This window comes from Podarcis gaigeae, assembly GCF_964106915.1.
Source record: "Podarcis gaigeae genome assembly, chromosome: 6".
Lineage (NCBI taxonomy): Eukaryota > Metazoa > Chordata > Lepidosauria > Squamata > Lacertidae > Podarcis > Podarcis gaigeae.
The window spans coordinates 63,514,991-63,541,744 of NC_139682.1; the positions used below are offsets into that span (position 1 = coordinate 63,514,991).

Consider the following 26,754-nt stretch of genomic DNA (forward strand, 5'->3'; position numbering starts at 1 on the left):
CGAGATCTTGCTGGAAGCCACCACTGCTTCTCTGTTGGTGGTGGGGGCCTGTGGGAGATGCTGCTTCTTGGTATTTCAGTGCCCAAGGAAGTTGCCTGTCTCGTGGGTGGGCTGGCCCTGATGGGGAGTTTTCCCCAATGTCATTGATGACTTATCAGCATTTGCCTCCTTACAGTCTCTGGAGTCAGGAAGTCTGGTCTTGTATTCTATGTCGCAAAGAGGAGTGAGGGTTATGGAGGTCATGGATGCCACAATGCAATGCAAACCAGACGTATGCCTTGTTCCTTCAAAATAAACCAAAGAAAAGTCAGATCAAGCACTCTCTCGTTACAGTGTACCAGCAGCACAAGCTGCTCTAGCCATTATTTTGATGGACGGATGGATGATTTTAACATATTTATACCCTGCCTCTCCTCCTCAAAGTTCAAGGTGGCTCACAAACAAGAATCACAAAATGCAATAAAATCAAAAGCTATACTCACCAAACAGTTCAGCAGATAAAGAAATTCTAAAAGCTGTGCAATATCTGTTTGCCCCTAGAATCCTGAAAGAAATTTAAACCTGAAGACTTGGCTTTTCATTGTATTTCATGCCATCACCTTCCTTTACCTGGTAGGCCACACCCTCTTAATGAAAAAATGGCTGCAAATGGAACCACTTTGACAACAATAACATTTGATTATTGGTTGGATAAACAGTTTGTTAGGCACAAACTAACACATCATGATGTAGCGAATAAGCTTCTCATTTCTCCTGCATTCCTCTTCTTGTTGGATGTTTAAAGGTCTGAAATGTGGGGGGATTTTTGGTGTGTGTGTGTGTGTGTGTGTGTGTGTGTGTGTAATAAATGCTAGGCATGATAGAAAAGCCCATTTTAATATCACACTCACTAGGTATTATACAGATTTAATTAGGACATGCTAGGTGCAAAAACAGTTTTCAGCTTGCACTTAGAATTGCTGGAAGAAAGATGTAGCGATGACCACCAACATAGATGGCTTTGGGATGAGACACATTCATGGAGGATAATGCTATAAAAAGCTACTAGCTACAATGATAGCAGTGCTTTTCCACCACCCCAGAACATCACTTGATGAAGATTACAGGAAGCAGAGTGCTATTGTGCTCGCATCCTATTTGTCAGCTTCCAATCCAATGGGCATCTGGTTGGCTACTGTGGGAAGAGAATGTGAGAATAGAGACTAGATAGGCCTTTGGTATGGGTCCAGCAGGACTCTTCTTGTGTTTTTAGATAACGTGACAACAGAATCCCAAAATTAGGTGCTGCACAGAATGTTACATAAAATTAGGAATGACGAACACTACCCACAGACTTGTAATATATTTTATTTATTTATTTAACAGGTCTTTAAAGCTGCAAACATAGCATCTATTGTAACAATGCAAAACATAGTTTAAAACTCTAAACAGTTGGTGAAGAGGAAGAAAGAAAAAGTCAACAAATGAAGACTGAGAGATGGGTAACATTAATAATAATAATAATAATAATAATAATAATAATAATAATAATAATAATAATTTTTATTTATACCCTGCCCTCCCCAGCCAAGGCCGGGCTTAGGCATATGGGAAAATAGATAGGCGCTTATCATGTGACAACAATTTTAAAACTTTTCACCTAGCTGTCCCCATTACATGGAGATCTGTTGTCTCGATCCGTACAATGAAAAAAGCATAACTACATTCCAGGAAATACTTACGTCTGCAGTTTAAAAAATGCAGACTTCTATTTCCCTGCTGGTCCTGCTCAGAAACTAGCTCCTTTTTGCTGTACTTCAAGAGCATTAAACATTCAGAGCCATATATATATCCTTCAAGGCTGTCACTGGTGCGGCTAGCAAGAACTTGATCTGATGGTTTTTAAGGAAAGAACTTGAATGAAATATATATATATTTCAACTTGCTACTTCCCCTGCCTTACTTTTTTCTTATGCTGCTACAAGGAGCTGGGGGCCTATATTAAACACCTACAAGTATATTTGTTGTCCTCAAGTAAAAATCACAGTTGAAGCATTTCTGTATAAAGACAATTTGTTCACAGCCAAGATGGGTGTTCAAAACGGAGGACATATATCATATAAATAATACCAATGTTGCGAGATGCAAGGCAATGGCCTACTAAAAACAGACTGGATCAGGAGGTCAGCTTTTATTATATATTAAAGGTAAAGGTACCCCTGACTGTTAAGTCCAGTCGTGGATGACTCTGGGGTTGCGGGGCTCATCTTGTTTTACTGGCCGAAGGAGCCGGTGTACAGCTTCCGGGTCATGTGGCCAGCATGACTAAGCCGCTTCTGGCGAACCAGAGCAGCGCACAGAAATGCCATTTACCTTCCCACTGGAGAAGTACCTATTTATCTACTTGCACTTTGATGTGCTTTTGAACTGCTAGGTGGGCAGGAGCAGGGATCGAGCTGTTGTGGTTCTGGACATTTCGACACGAGCAACGGGAGTTCACCCCGTTGCGGGGATTCGAACCACTGACCTTCTGAATGGCAAGCCCTAGGTTCAGTAGTTTAGACCACAGTGCCACCAGCATCCCATTTATTATATATTAGCAAATAGCAGGGCATATTCAGAAGTTCAGAAAACAATCAGAAGTGCAGAAAAAAATAATAACCCAGTAGTCCACTGCTATCCATATGTCCTGATTTATTTTCAGGTTCTTAGTCTGAAAGTGTCACTGCCATCACCAGAAGCACTTTTCCTGAGCAGGCATTCCTGAGATCTCAGTTGCGTTCCATCATTTGATGGCTCCACAGGTGCCTCCAGGCAACAACTCTGTTTTCCTCCATGTCTCTCCCTGCTTGGTAACCTTTCAGCGCTGAGCACAGCAGAGCGCCTTAAGCAATGAGTCTCAAAATGATGTCACAGGGAACAAAAACAGCAACTTTTCACCATCCACATTACGTGTCATAAACAGCCTCCAAAGCCCAAGGTTCAATCTTCCTATTGCCACCCGCAATCACATTAATACAGTACATTCTCAGTGACAAAGAGGCTTCCTAGTTGCTTCTGTCCATCTCCTCTTCTTAGCCAATCATAAAAATCACTAGCAGCGCCCTTGTCTCCAGGAAGGGAAAACACTTACAAAAGAAAACAAATAAGGAACTATGTCTTGAAGAAAAGGCTTGGGATAATATGTGTGTGTTTTCTTTGAATTTAATTTGGTACAATGATGCTCCAGTCAAAATAAAGATTTCATGTTTGTTAGCTGAACAAAGGGTTAAGAGACATACGAGTTCTCTGCAAATTCCTAGAGGGCCCTCGGTGAGGTCACATCCTCTGTTTGCACAGGGCAGGAAGAGAACAATAGGAAGAAACTTACTACTTCCTTCCTGTCCAGAGCTCAACTCTTTTACATCTTGCAGCTGTGGAGAAAGGGTGTAGTCTGTGCTCTGTTGAGCACAGGCACCATATTCAAATGTGTGTTTTGTAATCTAGAAGTCTATTTTGCCTGACTTACTTGACTGCCATTTTCTGCTTGAATCAAGTCTGCAGTGTTATGTAAGCAAACAACATTTTTATGTTTACATTACAGACTACTGTACTGTGTTGTTATCATTTAAGTTTGGAGCTCCAGGTTTCAAAATGCTGTCTTTATGAATGATTTATTTTACTTTGCTCAACTGGGTTCTGTAAAAAACCCTCTTCCCCTTCAGCCAAACCCAAGAACCTACCCAGTGGAAGAGGCTACAGTGAGTATTTCCAGCATCCCAACAGAGTAACTTATTTTTTCTACCAGGGACTACTCGCCCCGTAATTTCTGGCTGGAAACTGATGCTAGGCTCATCATTTTTGCCACAGATTCTGGAGCCAATTGCCCTAGGCCTCTGCAGGAAGAAACACTTAACAGGGAGCAATTCCCATGGACGTAAAGTGGGGCTTACTTCTGAGTAATGTACAAGCTAATACACCACAACGTTTCATTGCCCACTGTTTCTTTGCAGAGGAGGAGGATAGAGAGCCAGAACAGAAGAGGGGACCACACAACTTTTCTCCCAGTGAAGCAGCAACTGTGGCAGCTGAGTCCCCTTCTGAATCAAGGTAAGAGGCTTTAGGCCCCAGGTACATCTCCACTGCTTAAGTGTTTGCTGTTCCTTTCTCAAGTGAAGAAGACTGGGACCCCCTAGACACTACCTAAGTGACCTAGGTGTCCCACCAGTTCAATTTTAATTTTATTATGGATTTATTTATTAAATGTTTATATTGTCCTTCAGCCATAGATCTCAGGGCAGTTGTCAGGTCTAGGTTCTCGGTGGCGCCATTGATTGCAAAGGATTGTGTTTGCCCAAATGACTTATATGGGCTTTCAAATGGGTCAAATGTATAATCTTCCCAGAAAACATGTGAAGGGGTTGTATTTTCCCCCCTTTTTTCCTCCAACCTGCCTCTACTTTATCAAAGCAGAACCAATGACATTTATGTTTTGATGCTCAGACCTACAGAAACTCCCTATAGAAACTGCTGGCACAGTTAACATCATCACAGCCCCAATGATTCCTGACATATTACATGAGATACCTTTCAGTAAACTTGTGCATGGCGGGGAATCCATAAATCCAAATTCAATTAAGTCATTTTTATGCTGCACATATTCACCATACAGTACACATCCAGCTCTTTTATCTTGTGAAGGGGAAGGTAGAGGCAGGAGAGACAACAGAACCACAACACTTATAAAAACGACTTGCTTACAGTCACTCAGTAATTATTATTCTAGCATTGCCCTAATACATTGTCTTACAAATGCCAAGGCAGGGAGATAAGCGTTTGCCTGTTGAAGGTGAAGAGCTCTGTTCTGTCTTTAGATATTTGGAGCTAAATTGTTACTCTTAAATCACTGCTATTTTCCCCCAGTGTGCAGTGTGGGATTGTACTGGAGACACACTGTTGCTATGCCCTTCCCAGCCCCCACCTCACCTACTACATACAAGTCCTTTCTTTTTAAGGGCATTTCCCCACTATTTCAATCATTTATATCTTTGAATGCCTGACATTTTACAGTGCCCAAACCCCACGTTTCAGTGGGCATCAGTAAATCATCCCCCAACGCTGTGTCTTCCTTATACACTCTTCCATACATAACATCAATCATTTTACCATTTCATAGGAATAAAAAAAGAAAGAATGTTTTCTTAACTGTGTCTTGCTTTATTGGCCACATTACATAAACAGGATGATTTATGAAGCAGGAAAAGGAAAGAAGGTGGTGTTTGCTTTTATGCGTTCTTCTCCCATCTGTGATTTTTGTCGTGTCTTTAGGCTTCATGGAAGCATCCTTGCACTAAGTTAGTATAGGGGCATGTGCAAATGTCTACACCCCCCCCCCCTTTAAGCTTTCTGAATGTTTGTAAAATGACTGTGCCTGCTTTTTGCTATGATGCAGTGCAGATAACCTGACCGTTCTACAATCTTTGCTGCTTTAGGCCATTGATAAGAATGGGCATAGTATGGGTTTCCTATACAAGTTGTGTCTTTGTCATGGAAACCAAGTTAACAGACATTAAGCACACCCTTGCCTCTCCTCTCTACCCCACTCTCTCTTTCTCTCTCACACACACATTCACAGTTGCTATGGTGGCACAAGATGAATGATCTTCCCTGCAGTTTCATTGATGACATACAGCCCTGTAATGAACTGTCAGTTCTTTTGTAGGGTTGACTTTTGGGGATTCGTAGCTTCTACTGATCCAAGGCCGGCAAGTGTTTTCCTCTTTTTTTTTAATGAACTGTGGCTTCTGAAAAAAACAACACACCAACCAGCATTTGTGGGCAGATAGAGAACCAAGCTAAAACACATTATTTTTAACTAAGCTAGAGACCTAGGTAGGCTAGACAGTGAAAACAAAGGTGGACAAGAGCAGAAATGTTGGGTAACAACTTATTTTAGTATTGTTATTTGGGTGCCTGATATCTGTGTTTGTTGTTCAGCATTTGGACAAACAAAGAAAAGAATGCTGCTTTCACACTGTCCCTTCCTTCCTGTCTCTTTACTGCAACTACTGTCCTCTAAACTAATTTCTTCTGCTGTGGTGTGCCTCTGCTTGCCATTGGCTTAAATTTGGTAGCTGGCCATTTTGGAACCTACTCTTTGCATGCACCAGACACAGAAGAATTCTCAAAATGGTGGCTGACAGGCACCAATGGTGCACAGCAGTAGGAAAAAAAAGATACAAGAAACAGTATGGCATTGTTGACCTGGGCAATTGTGAAACCATGGGTTGGAATCCACTACTACAGCAACAGCATGGGAAGCTCAAATCTGAAATTATGAAGCCTTCTGCATGAAGCTAAAGCTTCAAGGAAAAGACTATTGGAATAATTCCATCTTGTTTATCCATGTGCTGTACAGTAGTAAAAACTAGCTATCATGAAGACATGCCCCTGAAAATAAAATCTGGGCTTCCTCTGCCTTGAAATCCTACATTCTTAGAGTAGAAAAGCAGGCAGTATATTAACACTTTCCTTGCTTATTTTGTGTATAATTAAATATTCAAAGTTATGGACAAGTAATCTTGCAGAATTAGACTTCCCTAGCTGCCTGTGGCCCCTGTAGGGCTGAGAGTATTTCATAATGAAGAGGCGTACTGGGGAGTAATGAATAGAGGTATTGTGTAGAATGGGGAGAACCTGGCAAACAACTGTATGCCTACGCTATAAGGTTACAAAGAGACAGTGGAGAATGGGACTTGGCTCACGCTCAGGTAGAGCTTTCTTTTTCCTTTTCATTAAAGTTCTTTGTTGATAACTTCTGCATTCACATGCATTTGAAAAAAGCGTCATATCAAGGACTCTGCATCTTTGCAAGGAAAACAATATACCAGGAAGCATTTCAAAACACAGGCAGCATCTTCTGCAGAAGCTTGTTTAGAAAATAGGTTTGGCTAAACAAAAGCCTTGGAAATAACATAATCAGCACTGCCCCTGTTTGGGCGCATGGGCCGAGGGAGGAACAATTTGTCAAAGACACACGCTTGTAATGTTCAAAGAAACAATTTTCTAGCACAGTGTTATCTCTTGCAACTCCTCTTTTCTATCTATTGTTTGCTATACGTTTTTGTTCACGAGAAAAATTAGGCACGCTCTGGAGTGTTTGCTTGGTCTGGAATTTCCCCCCTGTGCCAAGCTGTTTAATTTATGATGCCCTTCCATAAGAAAAAGCATCTTGGAGACACTGTACACACTGTAGCAGAATATCTAATTTATTTATCCTCCAACCAAGGCCCTAGGTCAGCCTTCCCCAACCTGGTGCCGTCTGGATGTAGCTGAATTTCAGCACCCACCCCTAGTGCTAGCCATTAGGGATGATATTATTATTATTATTATTATTATTATTATTATTATTGTTGTTGTTGTTGTTGTTGTTGTTGTTAATCTCCTTCCACATATATGCCCAAGATGATTTACAAACATATCCTGAAAAAAAGATGAAATCATGTTTAGAACTGTATAAAAAACAATGGAATATGGGTTTAAAAACAACAGAAAACAAACACCTAAGGCAGAGAGACCTTTTCATCTAGCTGGAAAAGTTTGTCGAAACAAAAACGACTTCAATTGTTTCCAGAAACTACAGATCATGAATAGACAGTACAGCAATGTCCAAAGGCAACCAGGATGGGGAAAGCTGTGCATGCATTATTTAATTGTTGCAGTCACTCGACTCGTTGATTAAGGTTGGATATGTGGATTCCTACACCAGTGTTAACTAGGGCTGTTACCTGTGAAATGGCTTTGGGCTCCGAGAGAAATGTTCTGAACATGTCTCTGGACGTTTCTTCATCCAGGCAGTGGCTGGGATACAAAGAGCTCCTTCAGGCATGTGCATGCCCAGTGGGATTTCCCCTTTGAATGGCAGTCTGCTGTGCCACATCACAAATGCTTTTTAAACTCCCTTCAGTTTTCCTCACGCAGCATGGAGGGCTAATGGTTAAAAAAAAAACCCCACATTTTTTTCTAAAAGGAAAAGGAAAGGTACAGTTGTATCAACCCACATGTACAACTTACAAAATAAAGCAGCTGACAAAACAAATAAAATAAAACATTGGGTTGTATCCAAGGTGCTTTTCGACCCATTGAAAAGCTGCTTTGGATTTAGTGGAGAAATCTAGGAAGTCCCTCTGTTTGTGCAAGCTCTTGTGTAAGACATTGCGCTTTTGAACTCAGGATGGTTCACATCATAAAAATACAATATAAAAACATAAAATACATAATAAAAATAAGAACCAAACCAATAATCCCCCCTCCCACAACACACCTATCATGTCACTTCTTACTTGCCCCAAATCTCCTTGCGATTCAGTGCACATGCAGAACTGACCGTCCCCAATATCTATTACTCTCCTAAAATTGTAACTCACCATGCAGTCTTATTCATGTCTGCTCAGAGGTAAGTCCTATTAGTTAACATCTTACTTAGTTCTGTGTGGCTTACTTCCATATAAGTGGGTACAGGATTACAGTCTTTGTTTCCTAGCTGGAAGAAATTTGCCCTGATCTATATGTGGATGTCCAGATATTATGGAATAACAGAATCATAGAATTGTAGAGTTGGAAGGGACCCCCGAGGACCATCGAGTCCAACCACGTTTTAACCACAGTGATGCTAATATTTTACAATCTGTTTTCAGTGATATTGGACAACAGCTGGCTTGCCTTTGTTGATTACAGTTACTGCCTGAGTCTTGAGATCGTTGTATGGGGGAAATGCTTCATTTTTTGTCATATACAGTCTTCAAAGTTTTTGTTTTAGAATTTTTGCAGCATCATTGTAGAGTTGCATCCAAAGGTCCCATTCCTTCCACCAGAAAAAGGAAACCTATGGATGCACCCCTGAGTGCTTCTAGCACAGGTGTTGCTTGAAATTTTTAAAAAATGTGGAGCTATTCTAGAAACCTGAACTTGTGATTACTTTGTTTCCTCACAACTTTCACTTCTCTTTGTTTTGCTGGTTTCTGTGTTCGGAATAGGTTTGTTTAGATGGTTTTGGTTGGATGTAGAAGCAGGCAATCCTTCAGGCATTCTGAAACCAAGCCATATGCATGGTTTTTCAGGAGTAGCACTTTGAGTTGTACCAGGAAATGTATTGGAAGCCATGGAGGAGCGCCATATGTTTCCATTACACAGCCCCAGTTAGCAGTCTAGCTGCAATCTAACATACCATTCATTGCAATTATCTAACCTGGAGATGAAATAGTTCTGTAGAAACCAGGCCTTCCTTTCCAGTTGGTTGCCCAGCTATAATAGCATGCATTTAAGTCGTGGACTGGTGCTAATCCAAGTATTACAGCTCAAGGTTTCCACAGTAGGTCTGAGCAAGCTAGGAACACAATGACTTCCTGATCCACAGGGTATCCCTTTAGTGAGAAACAGTCGGCTAGAACAACATGATGTTGCCAATACTGTTTTCATCTAGAAAGGAAAATGTGGCTCTGTAGCTCGGCGGTAGATCACCTGTTCTACATATAAAAAGTCCCAAGTTCAATCTTTGACTTTTCCAAGTGAGGCTGGGAAGACTTCTGTTTGAAACCATGGGGTGTGGTTGATAGACATTATAGGCAATACTGAATTAGATAAACCTATGGTTTAATTTGGTACAAGCTGTCTTCCTATGTTGTAGAATCACAAAATATATTGGATAATTACAATGGGTGTAAAAAAGATAAGTCAATACTTTACAGCTCTCCACAGGCATCTAATTTCTCTGGGGAAAAGGGAAGCACAAGACTACATTTTTTTTAGCTTCAGTACAGTGGACAATTCACTAAGTGATAAATTACAATGCTGGACAGTTTAATCTATGGAATACTGGTCATCTGTACATCTGCCCTCATGGTGGTTTGGAGAATCCTGTTATACCACTTAGAACTGACCAGAAATCAGGGGATGCCAGGAAATTCTAAGGTTTCCTTTACCATGTAGGCAGAAATTATAGGCGAGCATCTCATCATGTGGTTTTCGGGTAAATGGTTGTCTGTCAAATGGGAGAAAGGGTAGAGAACTACCTGAGTGCATGTAAAAGGAAACAAAAATGTGCACTTATTCATCTTTGAGTTGGTGGACCTGCTCCAGAAAGTACCATTTTTCTATATGGCAAGTTTCACAACCTGCTTTAAGCATTTCTCAGCTTTTCTAAAAAGCATTTTGCAGTGTAGGATAGGTGCAGAAAGGAAGATTTACTTCAGGGGAAAAAGAAAACAAAAAAGTCCCATTGTGCACTTTTCCCTATGCCCCTCTCTGGATTGGAGCACAGTGATTTTGAAATAAACGCCAGTATTAGTCAGGGACTGTCTCCCCCTCCCATTTTTTAAAGAAAGCTCTTTATGTAATCTAGCCTTACTGATTGATTAATAGTGTTCCCTGGGGTGAAGTCTTCAATAGGCTCTGTTTGAAAAAGAATTGTTAAAAGCTGAAGAGCCACATTATATACTTTATAGGTCAAAAACAGCACCTCAAATTGTTCTCGAAAGACAATAGGAAAATAGTGCAGAAGCTTTTGTGAGTAACAAGCCTCCGGTAACCAGGCTCCGCTAGGTGGTAGACCACAGGATTCTGCCTCAATTGGCAATATTCATCTCTTATTGAGAGCAATCATGGAAGATGTGTGATGATCAATTTTACATGTACCATTGACAGTGCTTTCGAGGCTCACTCTCATGCTGCTGTGCAAGTTTAAATGTGCTTATACAGTGGTACCTCAGGTTACGTACGCTTCAGGTTACAGACGCTTCAGGTTACAGACTCCGCTGACCCAGAAATAGTGCTTCAGGTTAAGAACTTTGCTTCAGGATGAGTATAGAAATTGTACTCTGGCAGTGCGGCGGCAGCAGGAGGCCCCATTAGCTAAAGTGGTGCTTCGGGTTAAGAACAGTTTCAGGTTAAGAATGGACCTCCGGAATGAATTAAGTACTTAACCCGAGGTACCACTGTATCAGCTTTCTAAAATTGTTGATGGTGATACAGAAAGGAATAATTAGAATGGTATTTTATTCTTCCTGTGTGTTTTGGGTCATCTGTGAGCAAATGACATTACCTGAAGTGCATTTTTAGTCCACCATTTGTGTGACCCATTGGGAATGGCTTCTCTAGACATTTTACCTCTCATTTCTGGAGGAAAGTGGCTCATTGGTCACACTGACCTAGGCCCAGATTAACATTCCTTGAGTCATACCCATTTCAATGACGGACTCTTTGTCATAGCCATTTCCTGCACCTCCCGAGGTAAACATGAAATGCTTCCCTCTCCTTATTGACATCTCCTGGTGTGTGTGCTTCTGGGTGGGAGGGGAGAACTTATCAATTTTGCCAGCAGTGTCCTCTTTTCCTTTCCTTCAAAGCAGATATATATTTTTAATCAGTGCTGGTGCACATAAACCATGCCTTTTGAAACTGACATGGTTTTCTCTAGCTTTAATTTCAACAGATGTTAGAAAGGGGCAATGGTTCACTGGAAACTAAGTGGTTAGATGTTGAAGGAAGTGGTGATGGGCGGGTGGGGAAGTCATGCAGAAGGAGGGGGTAATACCTTGTCAGACTGTCACCAACCATGCCATGAAGGTAGTTGTGGGCCTATATGGGTCTGCATTTGAGGTAGACAAGTGAGAAAGTAACTGGAACTGGCAAAGATTCCCAGGTGATCTTCAAACAAAAAATCTTCAAGAAAAGGTGCCATAGTGATCTTGAGTATGCATTCTAAGAGGCTGGATCAGCTTCTCAGATCAGTTCACTGTTTATGCCATTATTGTGAATGTTATATGTAGGAAGAAATAAGCAGCATACTAAATGCTCTTTATGTAAAGAAGTATTATTAAGACATGAATTGCTACAGCTTTGACCATTTCCTTTTTATATCATTATTTCCGCTTATTAGCCCCGTCTTGAACCACCATTGACATTGACCTTGATGCCCCAAACAGCAATAATCTGTGCAATCCTATGTATATTTATCTACTTAGAAGTCCCACTGTGTTTGATGAGACTTGCTACCTAGTAAGTGTGAATACGATTGCAGTCCAAAATAATTTCAAGATGCAAGAACTACACTCTCTGTCAAACATGCCAGATGATAACGTCAGTTGAAATCGTCCATTTCCAGATGGGGGTATTCTGAGATCTAAGAAATTCAATGAGCATATTAAGTTTTCCATGTAACTTATGAGGATTAATTCCAAATTAAAAATAAATATAAGCAAGCTGTGGGCCAGTCTTTTTGCATAAACATTTGAAATGACCACAGCAACCTCAGATGGCCCCAATATTTCCAGTCTGTAGGCACTGGTCAAGTCAAGCTTCTCTAAGATAGATACTTTAGCTGTTGCAAACAAATAAACAACAACAACAAAAAGGAAATAAATTGAAAATCTGCTCCGAAAGGAATGGTAAAGTAAGGCATCTGTTTAGACATCTTTGAAACTCCCAGTCAATACCAGAGTCTTTTCCTATGAAAGTCTGAATTTGTTTGTATTTCATATAAATCAGTTGACCTGGTCTCAGCAGCACTGCCTTTCAAATTGTTATATTCATTTCATTCCAAGCTTATTTCTTCCACAATTGGTCTCTGAGGTTTTATTTGCTGGTTCATTTCTTTCAGCCTGCAGCAAGCTTTGCTCTCTTCACCCACCCTCTGCTTCACGCAGCTCTTCTGGGTCTTCTGGTCTACAAAAGGTCAGGTTGTAGTGGTTTGTTTTTAGATTTGGGCATTGGACTGTTTCCTACTTGTGCCATGCAAACCCAAGCCATTCATTTCAGGAAGAATGCAACACCCTGTAGAAAGAAAAACCTACACAGAAATTATGGGAATGCCTTGAATAACACTCTTTAATAGAATTGTCCTTGCCTCATATAATGTACTTGCTTCGCATTCAGAAATGTTCATTGGCAAATATAGCAATAATGGACATGACCAAACATTCCACAGCTTTTTCTTCCTCTCCAATGGCATATTAATCTTCTCCTTGTTTTCCAATATGATATGCATTCATTATACACCGGAGAAAATGAGTTCAATTTAGCTAAGGCTGCAAGGATTGCTCAACTATATCAATTAAATGGTGCAATTAACTGAATAATTTGTATATCAGACATTTGTTAAGTGCATTCAAAGTCTATTCCTGGGCTTGTAACAGCAATGTGCAGTTATTCACGGCATTCTTAAACAAAGGAATGTGTTGATTAGTTAGAGAAGATGCTCCTCTTTCAGTTGTTAATACTGGGCCTTATTTCAGTTGCCAGCTCATACTCTGGAGACTGCAACACAGTTCAACACTGCCGAAAGGTGGTGAGACCTCTTGGCTTCTCCTGCTCTATCTACTCCATCTCTTTCCTCAGCCTCTTCACATGCAAAACAAAAATCCGGATAAGATATGAGGAAAAGAACTGAACAGGAGAAACTTGGTTTGTTTTTGCACCTCTTAAAGGGTTAGTGTAGCAAATTTAGCCTTATTGCTTCTATAGACGTGATTGCTCTATGGCCATTGCAAGCTGCATTGTACCCAAGATGCAGCGCAAAGCTCCCTGATGCAACACCAGAATTCTGCCCAAATGTTGATGCTTTAACAGTTATATCCCAAGGATTATGCATAAAGGGAGCTTTTAGTCTCCCCTTTTTGGTGGCAGTCCCCACAAAGACACCTCTAAAGTTTAGAAGGCACATGCATAAAAATTCATGTATTGGTGATAACAACATTGAAGATTGCATGATCATAGTAGGGGGAATTGCTTGCAGAAATGTGCATATGGGACAATCCTATCCTAGAGTTTACCTCACCTCTCTGCACCAGAAGTGGGATAATAGTTAAATATTGGCTCCTGCCTTCATGTCCGCCCCCCACAATTGAATTTTGTCAGTGCGGGAGGTGTGCCAGGGAGGAGGGATTGAACCCATCTTCCCTCATGCAATTTGGTTGTGTATGACTCTGTTGCTGTGGATCTCTATTGATCTTACATACAAAGCTCAAAGGCTGTGTCCCATTGAATCCCTTCACAAAGGGAATGAACATAAGAAACAGTATTGGTAAAACATAATGAAATGAAACTAGAAAGATAAAGCCAAATTCATGTTCCAGACTCATGCTGTTTTCATCTTTGTAGGTCAACTGTGCTGCAAAAATCAAAATTTATACATAGTTGTGTAGGGCAAGGAGATACCGGGGGGGGGGGGGGAAGCTTGGTGAATGAAGTTAAAGGAAAATGGATAGTAAATGGATCTATATTGTGAAACAAAAAGTACCACCTGGGTCAAGCTGTTGTTTCATCTATAGCAGCTTGACCCAAAAAACAGTTCTTACCCAGGTTCTGGGAAAGCTTGGATGTGTGAGTGTTTAATATGTGTATGAAAAATAATAATGAATGATGAAACAGAGTTTTACTGTGTTTGACAGTAAACTCCTAGGACCTAGAACATAAATGTTTGCAATACAGTTTGTTTGCCTTTAACACGCACACACACACACACAGAGAGAGAGAGAGAGAGAGAGAGAGAGAGGGGGGGGGGGATGCAGATGACATTTAGGGTGGTAGAAAAGACAAAAACAAAGCTTGAACAAACTGTCAGGCTCATTGACCTTATCTACCTTACAGTACTAAAAACCTAAATAAATACACAGAGACCTGGGCAGGTCATGGCAAGAGAACTGACTTGCCTTGCTTGCTTTGGTCTGTTTGAAAACTGGCTCAGTGAATCTTCAGGAAACAAGGCAAAGCCTGCAAAGAGTGTTTCTTAAGCTGGGTTTGTAGACAGTGGTGAATTCTTAGCACTCATGAAACCACCAGAACACAAGAACTTTGATGTCCATTGGGGGGACACTGATATTGACACTGGTAGCCATAGGAGCTAAGGCTGCAGCTAATAATGGCTTTTCAGATTTGCAATCCAAATATACGTGCATTATTGAATCAAAATGGACAACTCCATAACTTTTGTTGTCAAAATTGGCTGGAACATTTATCTAGTTTTGCTCAGAGCCTGGGGGCCTCATAGCTCCCTTATGCCCAAGATACCTGGAGCCTGGATTTGTAAACAGGACTCGGGGACTGTGTAGCTCACTTGGCCTGATTCCTCTGGAATTGCAATAGATTTTGTTGAGCACCTACACAAATCCCACAGCATGTTCTGCATCTGCAGACAACCAAACCCTACCACCAGATTTGGAAGGGCATTCAGTGTCATTTTGATTCAGCATGTGACTGGTCATGTGTTCCTCTTAGTTGCTTGCATGGGCTCACAAGCATTCTGATGCTTATCACTGCAATTCATGTTCCGCATCCTCACCTTTGACTGTTCAAAGTGGCATCACACTTTCAGTTCTATACGCACATGCTTTAGAGTAAGCTCCATTGACTTCAGTGGGGTTTAGTTTTGAGTAATGAGCATAGCTTTGGTTTGCCCTACCTCCTGGAGCCTGAAATAGCCTTAAAGATTTCCCAGCTTCTTTGTTTTTCAAGCCCAGAGATGATCCAATTCATTAGAATAACCAGAGAAGAAGTTTTCAAGGAAGGAGAGAGGAAGTGAATTTTGAGGCAAAAATAACAAAAAATCTCGAATTTTTACTGCTCTGCATTGAAATAATACATGAGAGAACATGCTGGTTAAAGCCAGAGCTTTATAGATAAAGGTCACATGTTGAACGTTTGCATAAATTTGCCGCGCAGATTGCTTTGACATGTTGCATTCTGTAAGCACAGGCTCTCCAGTGGTGCTTCAGAGCAGCAGATACACATGCTCAACCTGTACAGCCATGGAGCATCATTTGCCTCTTGTGAGATGGTTCCCTTAAAAGCACAATGCATTTCCATTGAACTGAGAGTAGAGGATTTTTCTTCCTTTAACTTTTTCTAAGGCAGAACTGCTTTACATAGCCAAAGATACTATTTTCTTCATATGAGGTTCAAGGGTATGCACATTGGCTTTCAACAGTGTCAGACTCTAACGCCCTTGCTCTCCCTCTGCTTATTCAGCACCCATTTCCCTAACTTTTTGAGAGCTTGTAGGAGATGATGTGAGTGAGAATACTTGGAACACACAAGATGCATCAACCAGACCAACCAAATATGGTATAGCAATTTGTTGTTTTATCCTTCTTTCATTCCAAGGAGCTGAAAGCATCATTTTAGCCATCGCAGCCTTATGACACATTTGTCCAGAGCTTCTTCAGTGTGCATGAAGAACAACCACACGTCCCTTTTGCCCTGCTCTTTCCATTCACAGGTTTGCACTTTAAAGCTCTGTGTCTGAATCCCCCGCCCCCTTTCCCCTGCGAAAACTCGCTCTTTAAAGCTGAATTGGAGCAAATGGCTATTTGGGTTTTTAATGGATTACCACTTGGTCCGATTCAGCTTTAAAGAATGGCGTATCGTGGAGCAAAAAAAAAGGGGGGGCTGAAATACAGAGCTTTAAAGTTTGGGTCATGCCTGGAAAGTTCTGAGGTGTGTCTAAGCCCTCAGTACTATGCATGTTATCTCATAGAACTCAATAAGACATACTTCTGAGGTGATATGCATAGGACTGAGAAGTTATTCTCTCTTTCTACACATGCATATAGAAAATGCCCATTTTCTTTAGTAGCAAGGGTTGGGAGGGGATTAATGACAAGTGAATGGTGAAGAGCTGGATTCAACTATAAATTATCTTAAAGGCATCATTGCATCCAGTGGCCATGGGTTCAGTTTTTTAAGCTAGTATTTACATTGGGGGAGTGGGAATCCCCCACTGGTGCCAATGGGTAATTTCCTTCCAAATTAGGAAAAGCACCAGCTTCAGAAAATGAATTTTCCATAGGACTGCAGTGGAGGAGAAAAAAGTTAACTGCTCCTCTCTGTATCTCTTATGATTCCATTAACTGACACTCACCCCTCAGCTGATGTGATTTGTATTTTTATAAAATAGAAAATCTGCACACTAGATGATGCAAAGGGACACTTAATATGTAGCTTGGTCCTCAGCTGCATAGTGTCTTCCGCCTCTAGTTAAGGATTGGCACCGTATCTGTATTTGTAGAGGGGTGTGTATGTGTTTAAATTAATAAAATTATTTCTGGGTTAGGGATCAATTCCAGAGAAAGAAAGGTGTTTGTGGGAGATGGCAGTGTGAGAGCCTAATTGAACAAGACTGAAGTTCCAGGGATTTGTAAGTGGAACAGGTGAAAATGGCAGTGGCGATAATTTAATACTAATTACTTCTATCTTAGCAACTGTCTGCCAGGTGCTCTAAAGAACAAGAAAAGAGAGCTAGGCATGCACAGATCCCTGGCCCAGCTTTTCCTGACAGGACAGGTGTGGGTAAAGGATCACTTTAGCAAAACCTCGGTGCCTATATTGTGAGTTTTATTTTTGCTCACTTGGTCCATCATTTCATTTATTCATTTATTTGCTTCCTTAGTTACATTTATATCATGCCTTTCAGTCTAAGACCATTTGTTGTCATGTTTCATGAAGCAGATGAAAAGAAATTAAAATTACCTATGTGAAGCGACACCACAACTGGATCAACATACACTACACTGGGGGAGGGGGGAGATGAAATCACAGCGGGAGCATGAAAGCAGAAATGGAGGCACAATAATAAATAAATGCTATGTTAGTTCATTAATCCTATTCTATAAAAAAGGGGCCACCAAGCAGAGAAAGGTCGGCCCTTGTAGTCCCTGTGATTACTTAAAACAAATGACAATTTTGGTTTGATTTCTGTCACTCTGTGACTTCTTTTCATGTTGCCTCAATGCAAAGCCTTAACACAAAACTCTTGTAGTAGAAGATCCTCAGGGCATAAGAGAGAGAAGAAAAGAAGCAATGTATCTCGTATGTAAAGAATGTACCCCGAAGGCAGTCTCTCATTAGAAGAGCATCCATGGAAACATGGCATTGAACAGGAAGTAAAACTCCAGGAGCCAAGTTGAAGAAACCCCTCTTACCTTTGCCACACATCTTAAGAGGCTTCAGTCAATAAGCATGGCTGCTTTCCACAAGCTTTGACTCCAGCAAGACGGAGTGCAGAGCAGATTGTAGCCATGTCTGCCAAGTAGGTGGCAGAATATTGCTATGGGGAAGGTGACTCATCCTTGTATAAGAGTCAGCCCATGTTCAGCATTCAGCAGCAGCGCAGTTGGGTGTCAGCTGAAAAATACTGGGCACAAAGAAGTACGATACCACTGCTACAATGTTCTCTTTAAAGCCCAGCGTAGCAGAGTGACTGGAGCTTTGGGCTTGGATGTGAGAACCCTCCATTCATTTTGATGTTCAGCTGAAGCACACTGGGGCAGCCCTGGGCAAGCCATGGTTTCCTGCCCTACCCTGGTTGTGATAGCTAAAACGCTGTTTCAGTGCTAAGGAAGGAAGGAAGGAAAAAACAAACAAGTGTCTATCCCTTCATCTCCTACAAGTTCTCCAAAAAATAAGCAGAGGAAGATCTGTGGCATGTGGGGTTGGCGCTGTTGGAAGCCCATGGATGAGCCCTGGGATGTCCTAGCTTTGCTGCTCCATCTCCCCTTTCTTGTTGTTGCCTGGTGAAGTGTTGTTGCTCAGGGATACAGCATCTGCTTTGCATGCAAAGGATTCCAGTTTCAGTCCCCAACATTGCCAGGAAGTGCTGGGAGAGAACCCTGGAGAGCTGCTGTAGTCAGCACTTGAGTAATTTATAAGGTGGATTTCAGAATCTAGTAACAGAATTTTTAGATCAGAATTCAGAGTTGATATACCTGTATTATTATAATTAATTTAAAAAAAACCAAAGCCTGGATACCAGGAATTCAACGTAGTGCTTCTGCGATCACTCCATCAGTACATCAGCTCTCCATGTGCTGTTTTGGGGGTTTGACTAACCCCTGCAACCTAATTGGGATGTGTGCAGGGGTTGTATGGGGCAAGGAGAGGGAAGGGGATAGCCCTATAGCACAAGTCTTTGCATGGGCCCCAGGCGATGTGCAGGGCAGCCTTTCCAAACTTGGCACCCTCCAGATGTCTTAGACTACAGCTCCCATCATCCCTGACCATTGGTCTAGCTGGCTGGGACTGATGGGAGTTGGATGTCAACAAGATTTGGAGGGCACCAGGTTTGGGAAGGCTGAGGTTGTATTATCCTATCACAGTTCTGGCATGGACTGAAATGTCCTAAGTGCTGAACTGTGAAAGGGAAGAAAAACGGTGAGCCTCTAGGACAAAATGGCAATATTTAAATGCATCTCTGGTGCATTGCCTGTGAACAAACATGAAACCTTAAATAGCATACTTAAGAAAGGTTTCATCTTTGTTTTTCAAGAGAATGGCCATAGGAGCTCCTGCTGCAATGATTCTATGAGCCAACTGGATCAGTTAAGCACGCTCCCCACCGCCATCAATTCTGGTTTTGTCGCTTTGTAGGGATATAAAAGAGGAACAGAGAGCAAAAGTACCAGTTGTGCTTTTCCAAGCAGAGCCACGATGAAAGTGGTTTAACGGGGTTCAGGCGGAGAGGGTGTGGCAGCTTGCCAGTGTTTAAGCCAAAGCAAACCGCTGTCAACATGGAAATGGCTGAAGAGGCTGACCTCATGCCTCCTAGGATTAAGCTGAAATCTTGCTGGCGCCATGGTGGGAATATTGAAAGGAGCTGTAATCCTGCCAGTCTGAATGAGCCAAACTGGCAGGGCCCATGCGCACAATCAGCAGCTGAATGGGATCTCTCCCCCTGCTCACCCCAATATTAACAAATGAGTAGAAGCTGCTTAGGGCTGTAAGAAAAAAAGATGCAGGCAGCCAGGGAAGCGGGGGGTGGAGGGGAGGCCAAATTGCCTGCTACCTGGAAGAGTGCAATTGTGTGAAGGCTGCTGTTATGAAATTGCTGCACCAGAATAATAGGCGAATTGTTCCAATGCCTTCCACTTCTCCTGTGGATTAACTGACTTTACATTATTTCCCAGTGATACACGCTGTATTATTTATTGCCATAATCAGTAAGATCCCAATGCCATAAATAACTCGGATCCGACGATGTGACTTTGCTTTATGGACCCACATTAATGGTTTAAATTAGATTTCATAGGAAGCAGCTATTGCTTTGTGTCTTCCACGAAGATGCTCAGATTTCCTTGCATCTCAACTCCGGCCCTCCGTCTGTGAAATGTTTTTTTTTATTGAGAAAGGAGCAGAAATCCTAAAATATATTGACTTGTGTGAGTACAATCAACCAAGGGAAGTGTATTACAAGAGGGAGGATCACAGGCCATTTATGTTATGGGGAGCCACTTCCCTCCAAGGATACAAATGGGTGACCTTTACTTGCAGCATTAAATGCCCAGGGGTCATTTGTGCAAGACACAGGGAGCTTTAACTGGAACAGGCCAATCTCATAATGGCTGTGTCAGCCGCAGCAGTGCTAGAACAGGCTTGTGCTGCAGCAGTTAAAATAGCATTTTATGTGATGTTAATGGTTCAGAGTCACACAGATATGTCCTGCTTGCCAAATACATCACCCCCCAAAGACATCTTGGCACCACATGTTGCTGGCACAAAGGGCTATAGCTAGGGATGGATGTGGGAGAGGGCTTCCTTCCCCAGGGAAACTCCAGACCCATTCCTTGAATTTTCAGCTCTCAGTGAACTGGGTCCTCTGAAGATCCATTTATTTGAGCAGACCTTTAGAGGATATCAATGGCTGACCTGGTTGTGGTATTGCTGTTATTGCTTCTGCTGCTTTCTTGTTGTTGTTCTCTTCTTCTGTTTTGATTTGTGGCTGATATTGTCATTCCTGTTGTGTTTTATTATACCCTGCCCTAGGATCACTACTGCGATGGAGCGGGTGGGGAATAGCCATGTCTTTTCAATAAGCCGGTCAGTCGGTAATAGTGGGAAAGGAATTCTGAGGGTTCCAACAGTGCCTGAAAATGAAAGGCACCGAGGCTCAGATTAAGTCAGCAGCCATGCTTTGCTGCTCTTCCCATCCCAGCCACTGTAGGCACTAAAGGGGGGGGGGGGAATTGTGTCCTAGTGCTGGAATATTCCCTTGTATCATTCCTAGAAATTGTTCCAGTGCTACTACATGTTCGAGAAGAAAATCAGAGGCAGAGCTATACAGGCAATACCCAGCTTGGACCACCACATCATAATATAATGATGATGATGACGATAATAATAAATTATATGCAACCCACTGAACTGGGTTGCCCAAGTCACCCTGGGTGGTTTCCAAAGATTAAAACACAGTAAGACATCAAACATTAAAAACTTCCCTATACAATGCTGCCTTCAGATACCATCTAAAAGTCAGATGGTTGTTTATTTCCTTGACATCTGGTGGGAGGGATTTCTGCAGGGTGGGTGCGACTACCGAGAAGGCCCCCTGCCTCACTTCTTGCAGTGAGAGAACCACCAGAAGGCCCTTAGCGCTGGCCCTCAGTGTCTGGGCTGAATGATGGAGGTGGAGATGTTCCTTCAGGAATGCCGGGTTCAAAGCTGTTTAATTAATCAACCTGGACCAAGCAAAAAGACAAATCACAAGGGGGCAGAAAGGTGCCTACCATGATATCCTAGGGGATAAAATTTTCCCTCATGATCTTGCATAAGTCTAGTTAAAATTTCAGAAGGCACCTGTCCTCCTCAACTTCGTCTACGGTGTGAATGGAAGGCAATTTTGTATTCTTTTGTGAAGCTGTAAAGTATGTACACCTTCTGGTTCTCTCACAGTATGTGTCAGTCTCTGAAAATATATAAAGCAAAAATGAAAAAAGCAACATGCCTTGAAAAGGTGATGCAGGCATCATGAATGACTTCAGCCCTGCGGCATTTAAAAAGGTATAATGATCCGTAGATACTGCAAACTATCATTTTATGCCTATTGTGATGATAGTAGGGTTTCTAGTCTACACCAGTATTACAAAGAGCTTCTGCCATTACGCTGTCTCAGGAAACCCAGTTGTCTAATAAAGACAAAAAAAGCATCTTTCTGTCTCTCTCTCTCCCCGCCTCTGTTCCACAAGTTCAGAAGGCAATGTCAGTAAAAGTTCTGGAACTACGGGGTGGGGGATTCTTGCTACCCTGGATTGGGAATGGAGGAGAAATTGGTTTGGTCTGGATTTCGATACAAACCAACTAAATTTTCCAGTCCCGGACATATTCTGTGGGTTGAATGCAGCTTTTTGATCGGATTGCACACTTCTCTGATTTTTGCAGTGCAGTTTTTGTTCGAAATGCAACAAAAAATGCTCACTTCATTGAAAATATGGATTCAAAATGCATAATTTAAGGGAAAATGCATTGAAAAGCACATAAAAACATGTACTTTGGGTAAACAATGGTTGTACTAAATGTATACAATTAAAGTGCAGTATTTTGAAAAATCCTCAAAGTCTGGAACATAACAGACTATGACTGAATGCACACAAAACAATGTGGAAAGGAATTAAGGTGATCCATCACTAAGTTAAGAATAGACAGTGAAAGCTTAAGATAACAATTTATAAGACTTTGGGGGAGAGAATCGGTACTAACTGCTTGTTTGAAAATAACTTGAACATTTAAACTAGTAATGGACGAATCTGTAAACCGTGGTTTCTCTCTGTTTGTCTTTTTCCCAGTGTTGACTTCACCATATTTCTGCATCAGTTTGTGATTTTGTTAAAAAAAAGTCCTCATGAAAATATATCAGTATTTTAGTGTGCATTTGTCCTAACAGAAGCATTTCTGCAAATACATTTTCATATGTCACTTTCACTACCATAGGCGCCGACTCCATGGGGCCTGAGGGGGCCCGAGCCCCCTCAAAAATTCGTTTGGGGGGGGCTCTGCCCCCCCAATAATTTAAGAAAATTATTAGTTATATTATCCTTTGTAAAATCACAAAATTATGTTGGTATTTTTTATTTTCCTTGTTTGACGATAGTTACCTTTTAAAATACATTCAGTAATGAGTTAAAACAAAGCCACTCCCGATCTAGAGAGGGGGTGGGGTTGCCGGCTCTCGACCCATCAACAATCTCGCGGGGCTGGCGTCAGCCCTGCGAGAAGCGGGGATTCCCCCTAGCTCATTAATATTCACCGCCCACGGCTGCCGCAAAGGGCGGGCCCTCACAGGTTCACTTAAGGTCGGGGCAGCCCGGGGCTCGCCCCTTTCGTTCCCCCAGCAGCAGCGGTTTGGAGGTCTTCGGCCCCCCCAATATTTTTTATAAGTCGGTATGGGCCCCCCCAATATTTTTTATAAGTCGGCACCCCTGTCTACTATATGCAATTTCATGCAAACATTCCCCACGCATATGCCTTTCTGTACACAGTTTGGGTTGGAGACCTGCCTTACAAAATTCAGAGAAATGCGAATTTTGAAGGCTGTCATGCATTGTTTCAGAAAGTGTACATTAAAATACAAACTGAACCAAATTTCACCACCATCCCTACTCTAAACCTCCAAAATAAGGACTGCTGTGGGAAACTGATGGATTCACTAGAGTTGTGGCAATCTGGAATAAGGTCCATAATGTCCCTTGTGGGTCTGATATTCTGGAATAGAGGGCTAACCTTTAAAAAATAATGGATGCATTCTAAAGCAGCACTCCACAACCCTGTACGTATCTCAAATATTCAAGGAAGCCAAATGTGAAGTTGAGGAAATATGCCAGTTAACAAAACCTTTGTTTTTAGATAAAGAAAATACCCACAACATGACCAAACAGGCAATGCATGCACCTTTATCAGATGAATATCACTGCTCATTAGCCATGAAGCTCTCTGGTATCATTTGAATGAGCATACCTTGAATTATATTTTTTGCCCCCACAAAAGCTAAGGTTGTATGTTTTTTTGTCTGATGAGGTAGAAATTCTTCAAAACTCATTATCAGTTTAAGTAATTTTACAGCCAATGGGAAGCTGTGCACGCCTCCTCCACGCTGGCAGGAGCCACAAAAACTTTGCCGACCCCTGGGCTAGAAAATATGCGATGCATTTTCTCCTCTATAGGGACTCTCTCAGTACCAGTATGGCTGGGAATGGCATAGGCCTGTATCCAGAAACAGCTGTGCTACCTCTTAACAAATTGCAAACAGACAGCGACAGAGTACCTATGAACTGGGGAAACTGCCTGCATGGTAAAAAAGCACCTTGAAGCTGTAAGTTCTGATTCATAAACATAAACATAACTTTAATGCACTAATTTACATTTTTCTGGTGGCTACAAAGGAACCAAGGACTGCCAGTGATCAGAAAAGAAATGCTCTGATTTGTGCTCATCTTCTTGTTTTCTTACCACATTTGAAAGGATTCTGAAGCAGGTAAAGGTGAACATACCTGCAGGAAATATGAGAATAATTTGCAGATACAAAAGAATGAAAATTCAGTGGAGAACTCATCCAGTATTAGGCATGTGCTTAAATTTAGGCGTACATCCGGACAGAAGCCCCCTTTGGTCAAAGTTAAGAGCCCTTAAGGCATATTGATTTCAGTGAGAGAGATGTAAGCTCATTTAACTGTTTTGTTGAAATCAACGGATGCTTAATATGGGCTCTTGTAAGAGGTTCCTTACAAAATAACTTGCCTGAAGATAAGGTAAAATTGCCCATAAGTAATTAACTTTAGCTGGATTGGGAAGTTAAAGTTATGGCTTACTTCCAGTGACTGCAACAGAACTTGTTGGTACAGACGAACGAGTTCCATTGGTTTCAATGGGACATGCAGGGCAATTGTAGCTAGAGTCAGTATTTACTCAGAAAACAACCTTTCTGTTGAGTTACCCATGTATATAAATGGATATAGGATTGCAGCTTTAATACGACTAACTTTAGCTCTCACATGGCATTTCTTCCCATTTTCCCCTGCTGATATTGCCTGTACCACTTAGCATGGAAGGGCATTTTTGGCTGACATGATGATTATGCTGGCTAGTGGACTGACTTCGACAGGTAGGGTGTCAAGGCAAGAAGCAAAGGCTCTGAGAACAGATTAAATCTAAAGTTGATGAAATGGTCCGAAGTCACTGCTTGGCCATTTCCCCAATATATAGAACATTTGAAACTAGCAGAGAAGCTTCTTTTGGACGTGCCACCCACATAAGTTTTCCTGGGAATTTACTTTCTGTCTGTCTCAATTCCCTCTGCAGTGTCAATTTATCAGCTCAGACTCATTAAGAATACATCTGCTCACAGTCTCCTGGGGACTGATATGTCTCAGCATGCAACCTCATTCGTAGGCCCCTACCATAAGCTCTTGCAAAAGCAGCATGCAATTATTAGGACTTTATTCATTTCATACTTCACACTGTTTTGCTTCAGAGTGGCTGTGAGCTGTTCAGTGGGATCTCATGAGTTGAAGTTCAGTGGGCAGGTGAAGTAATTCCTTTCAAGGTAAATGCAGTTAAGGTACCCCAGTATTCCAACATCATCCCTGCAAGTCATGATCCATCTTTAACACACCTATTATAGTTCACCTTCTAGAGGACTATCCAAAGCACAAGACTGTCATTCTTTATGGGAAGGATTTGGTTGATGCCTGCCTTCTTCTTGAAATTATATGGTTAGACAATTGCAATTTGTTATTTGTGAGGTTACCAGAGGGTAGACGTCTTCAGCTCAATTTCATTTAGAATACAGCTGTTTCTGATCTTATGGGGCTGACGCTTTCTCAGCAGGCTCCCCTTCATTTCCAAATCTCCCCACAGGCTCTTCGAACAGTTTTGATGTTATGGTTTTGTTAATAAACAAGCAACTTAGATTTAGTGCTTTTTGTTTCATGAACTTTTATTAACTTCCACTTGTTTCTCACTTTGCACTGGCTGTGGATAACAGCGATTATGTTCCCCTCAATCCCCGGTGGTGCTTTATAAAAAGCTATTCAGGTTTCATGAAACCAAAAACCAATTCAACTATAATGTGTGGGTGTTGATGTTTTCCCCCATGGGGGAATACATATGCCATAGAGTACAAAATTTACATGAATTTTTGGGCTGCATAAAATAGTCACCAGTTCCAATATTAAGAGTTGCCATAGACAGTTTTGGCAAGGTGTAAATTTTATCTCAAAAAGATTTAATTGATGTCCTTTTAGTTCACCAGTTGTGCCCACAGATAAGAGTGGAGGTGGGTGGGGCGCAAAGAGCAACACAGTGTCCCAGACTCAACTAACCTGGTGCACGAGTGGAAGCCAGTTCCCACTAGCACAATGAGGCTTTCTCCCCTCTCCTTCCTCTGTGTGCCCCTGCAGTTCCTCCAAGTCCATTCTGGAGGGTCACAAGAATCCTCAGAACAGTGTGCAGGGGAGGAGATGGGGATTGTTCTTTCTGACAAGAAAAAAAGCTTGTGCTGGTGGAAAAATCAAGAGAGCATGACATTGAGTTCCAGTATGCACTATGGCTGAATCCATGTCTTTCAAGAAAAGCTCTAACCTTCTGAAATTTGGCAGGCATTATCCACTCAGAAGGGATTCTGTGCCTGCAAATTTAACCAAATTCTGCCAAAAAGTAAAGGAGCCATAATAACAGTGAACGAGGAGACATTAAACTTTCATTTTCCTGAAGTGAGGCCACTTTCTGAATGGCCAAATCAAGGTTTTTCCTGAATCTAGTGTTCGGTGCACATCCTTATTTGGGGCCATGACTTTGCAATCATTTGGGGGTTTTTTTGGGGGGGGGGCTAGGGGAAGTACTATTCTGACAAAGATGCTGATAATGACAATACTCATATTAGTGGCTTATTGATAGCTGAAACTTATTTAGTCTTGTTTCAGAAATGCAAGAATGGGGAACAATACAGCCAAAATGTTTTATTTGGGCAATACAAATACAATC

General features: G+C 41.7%; 1 long non-coding RNA gene across 3 annotated transcripts in view; it reads left to right on the forward strand.

The window, feature by feature from the left end:
• Positions 1–1,558: 1,558 nt before the first annotated feature.
• LOC310846493 overlaps positions 1,559–26,754 on the forward strand; it is a 110,830-nt gene continuing 85,634 nt past the window's right edge. Inside the window, exons 1-2 of one of the 3 annotated variants that reach the window (XR_014565337.1) lie at positions 1,559–3,528; positions 3,972–4,068. This is a non-coding gene — a long non-coding RNA (uncharacterized lncRNA). The remainder of the gene's footprint in view (positions 3,529–3,971; positions 4,069–26,754) is intronic. The other 2 variants (XR_014565338.1, XR_014565339.1) reach the window with 2 other exon arrangements.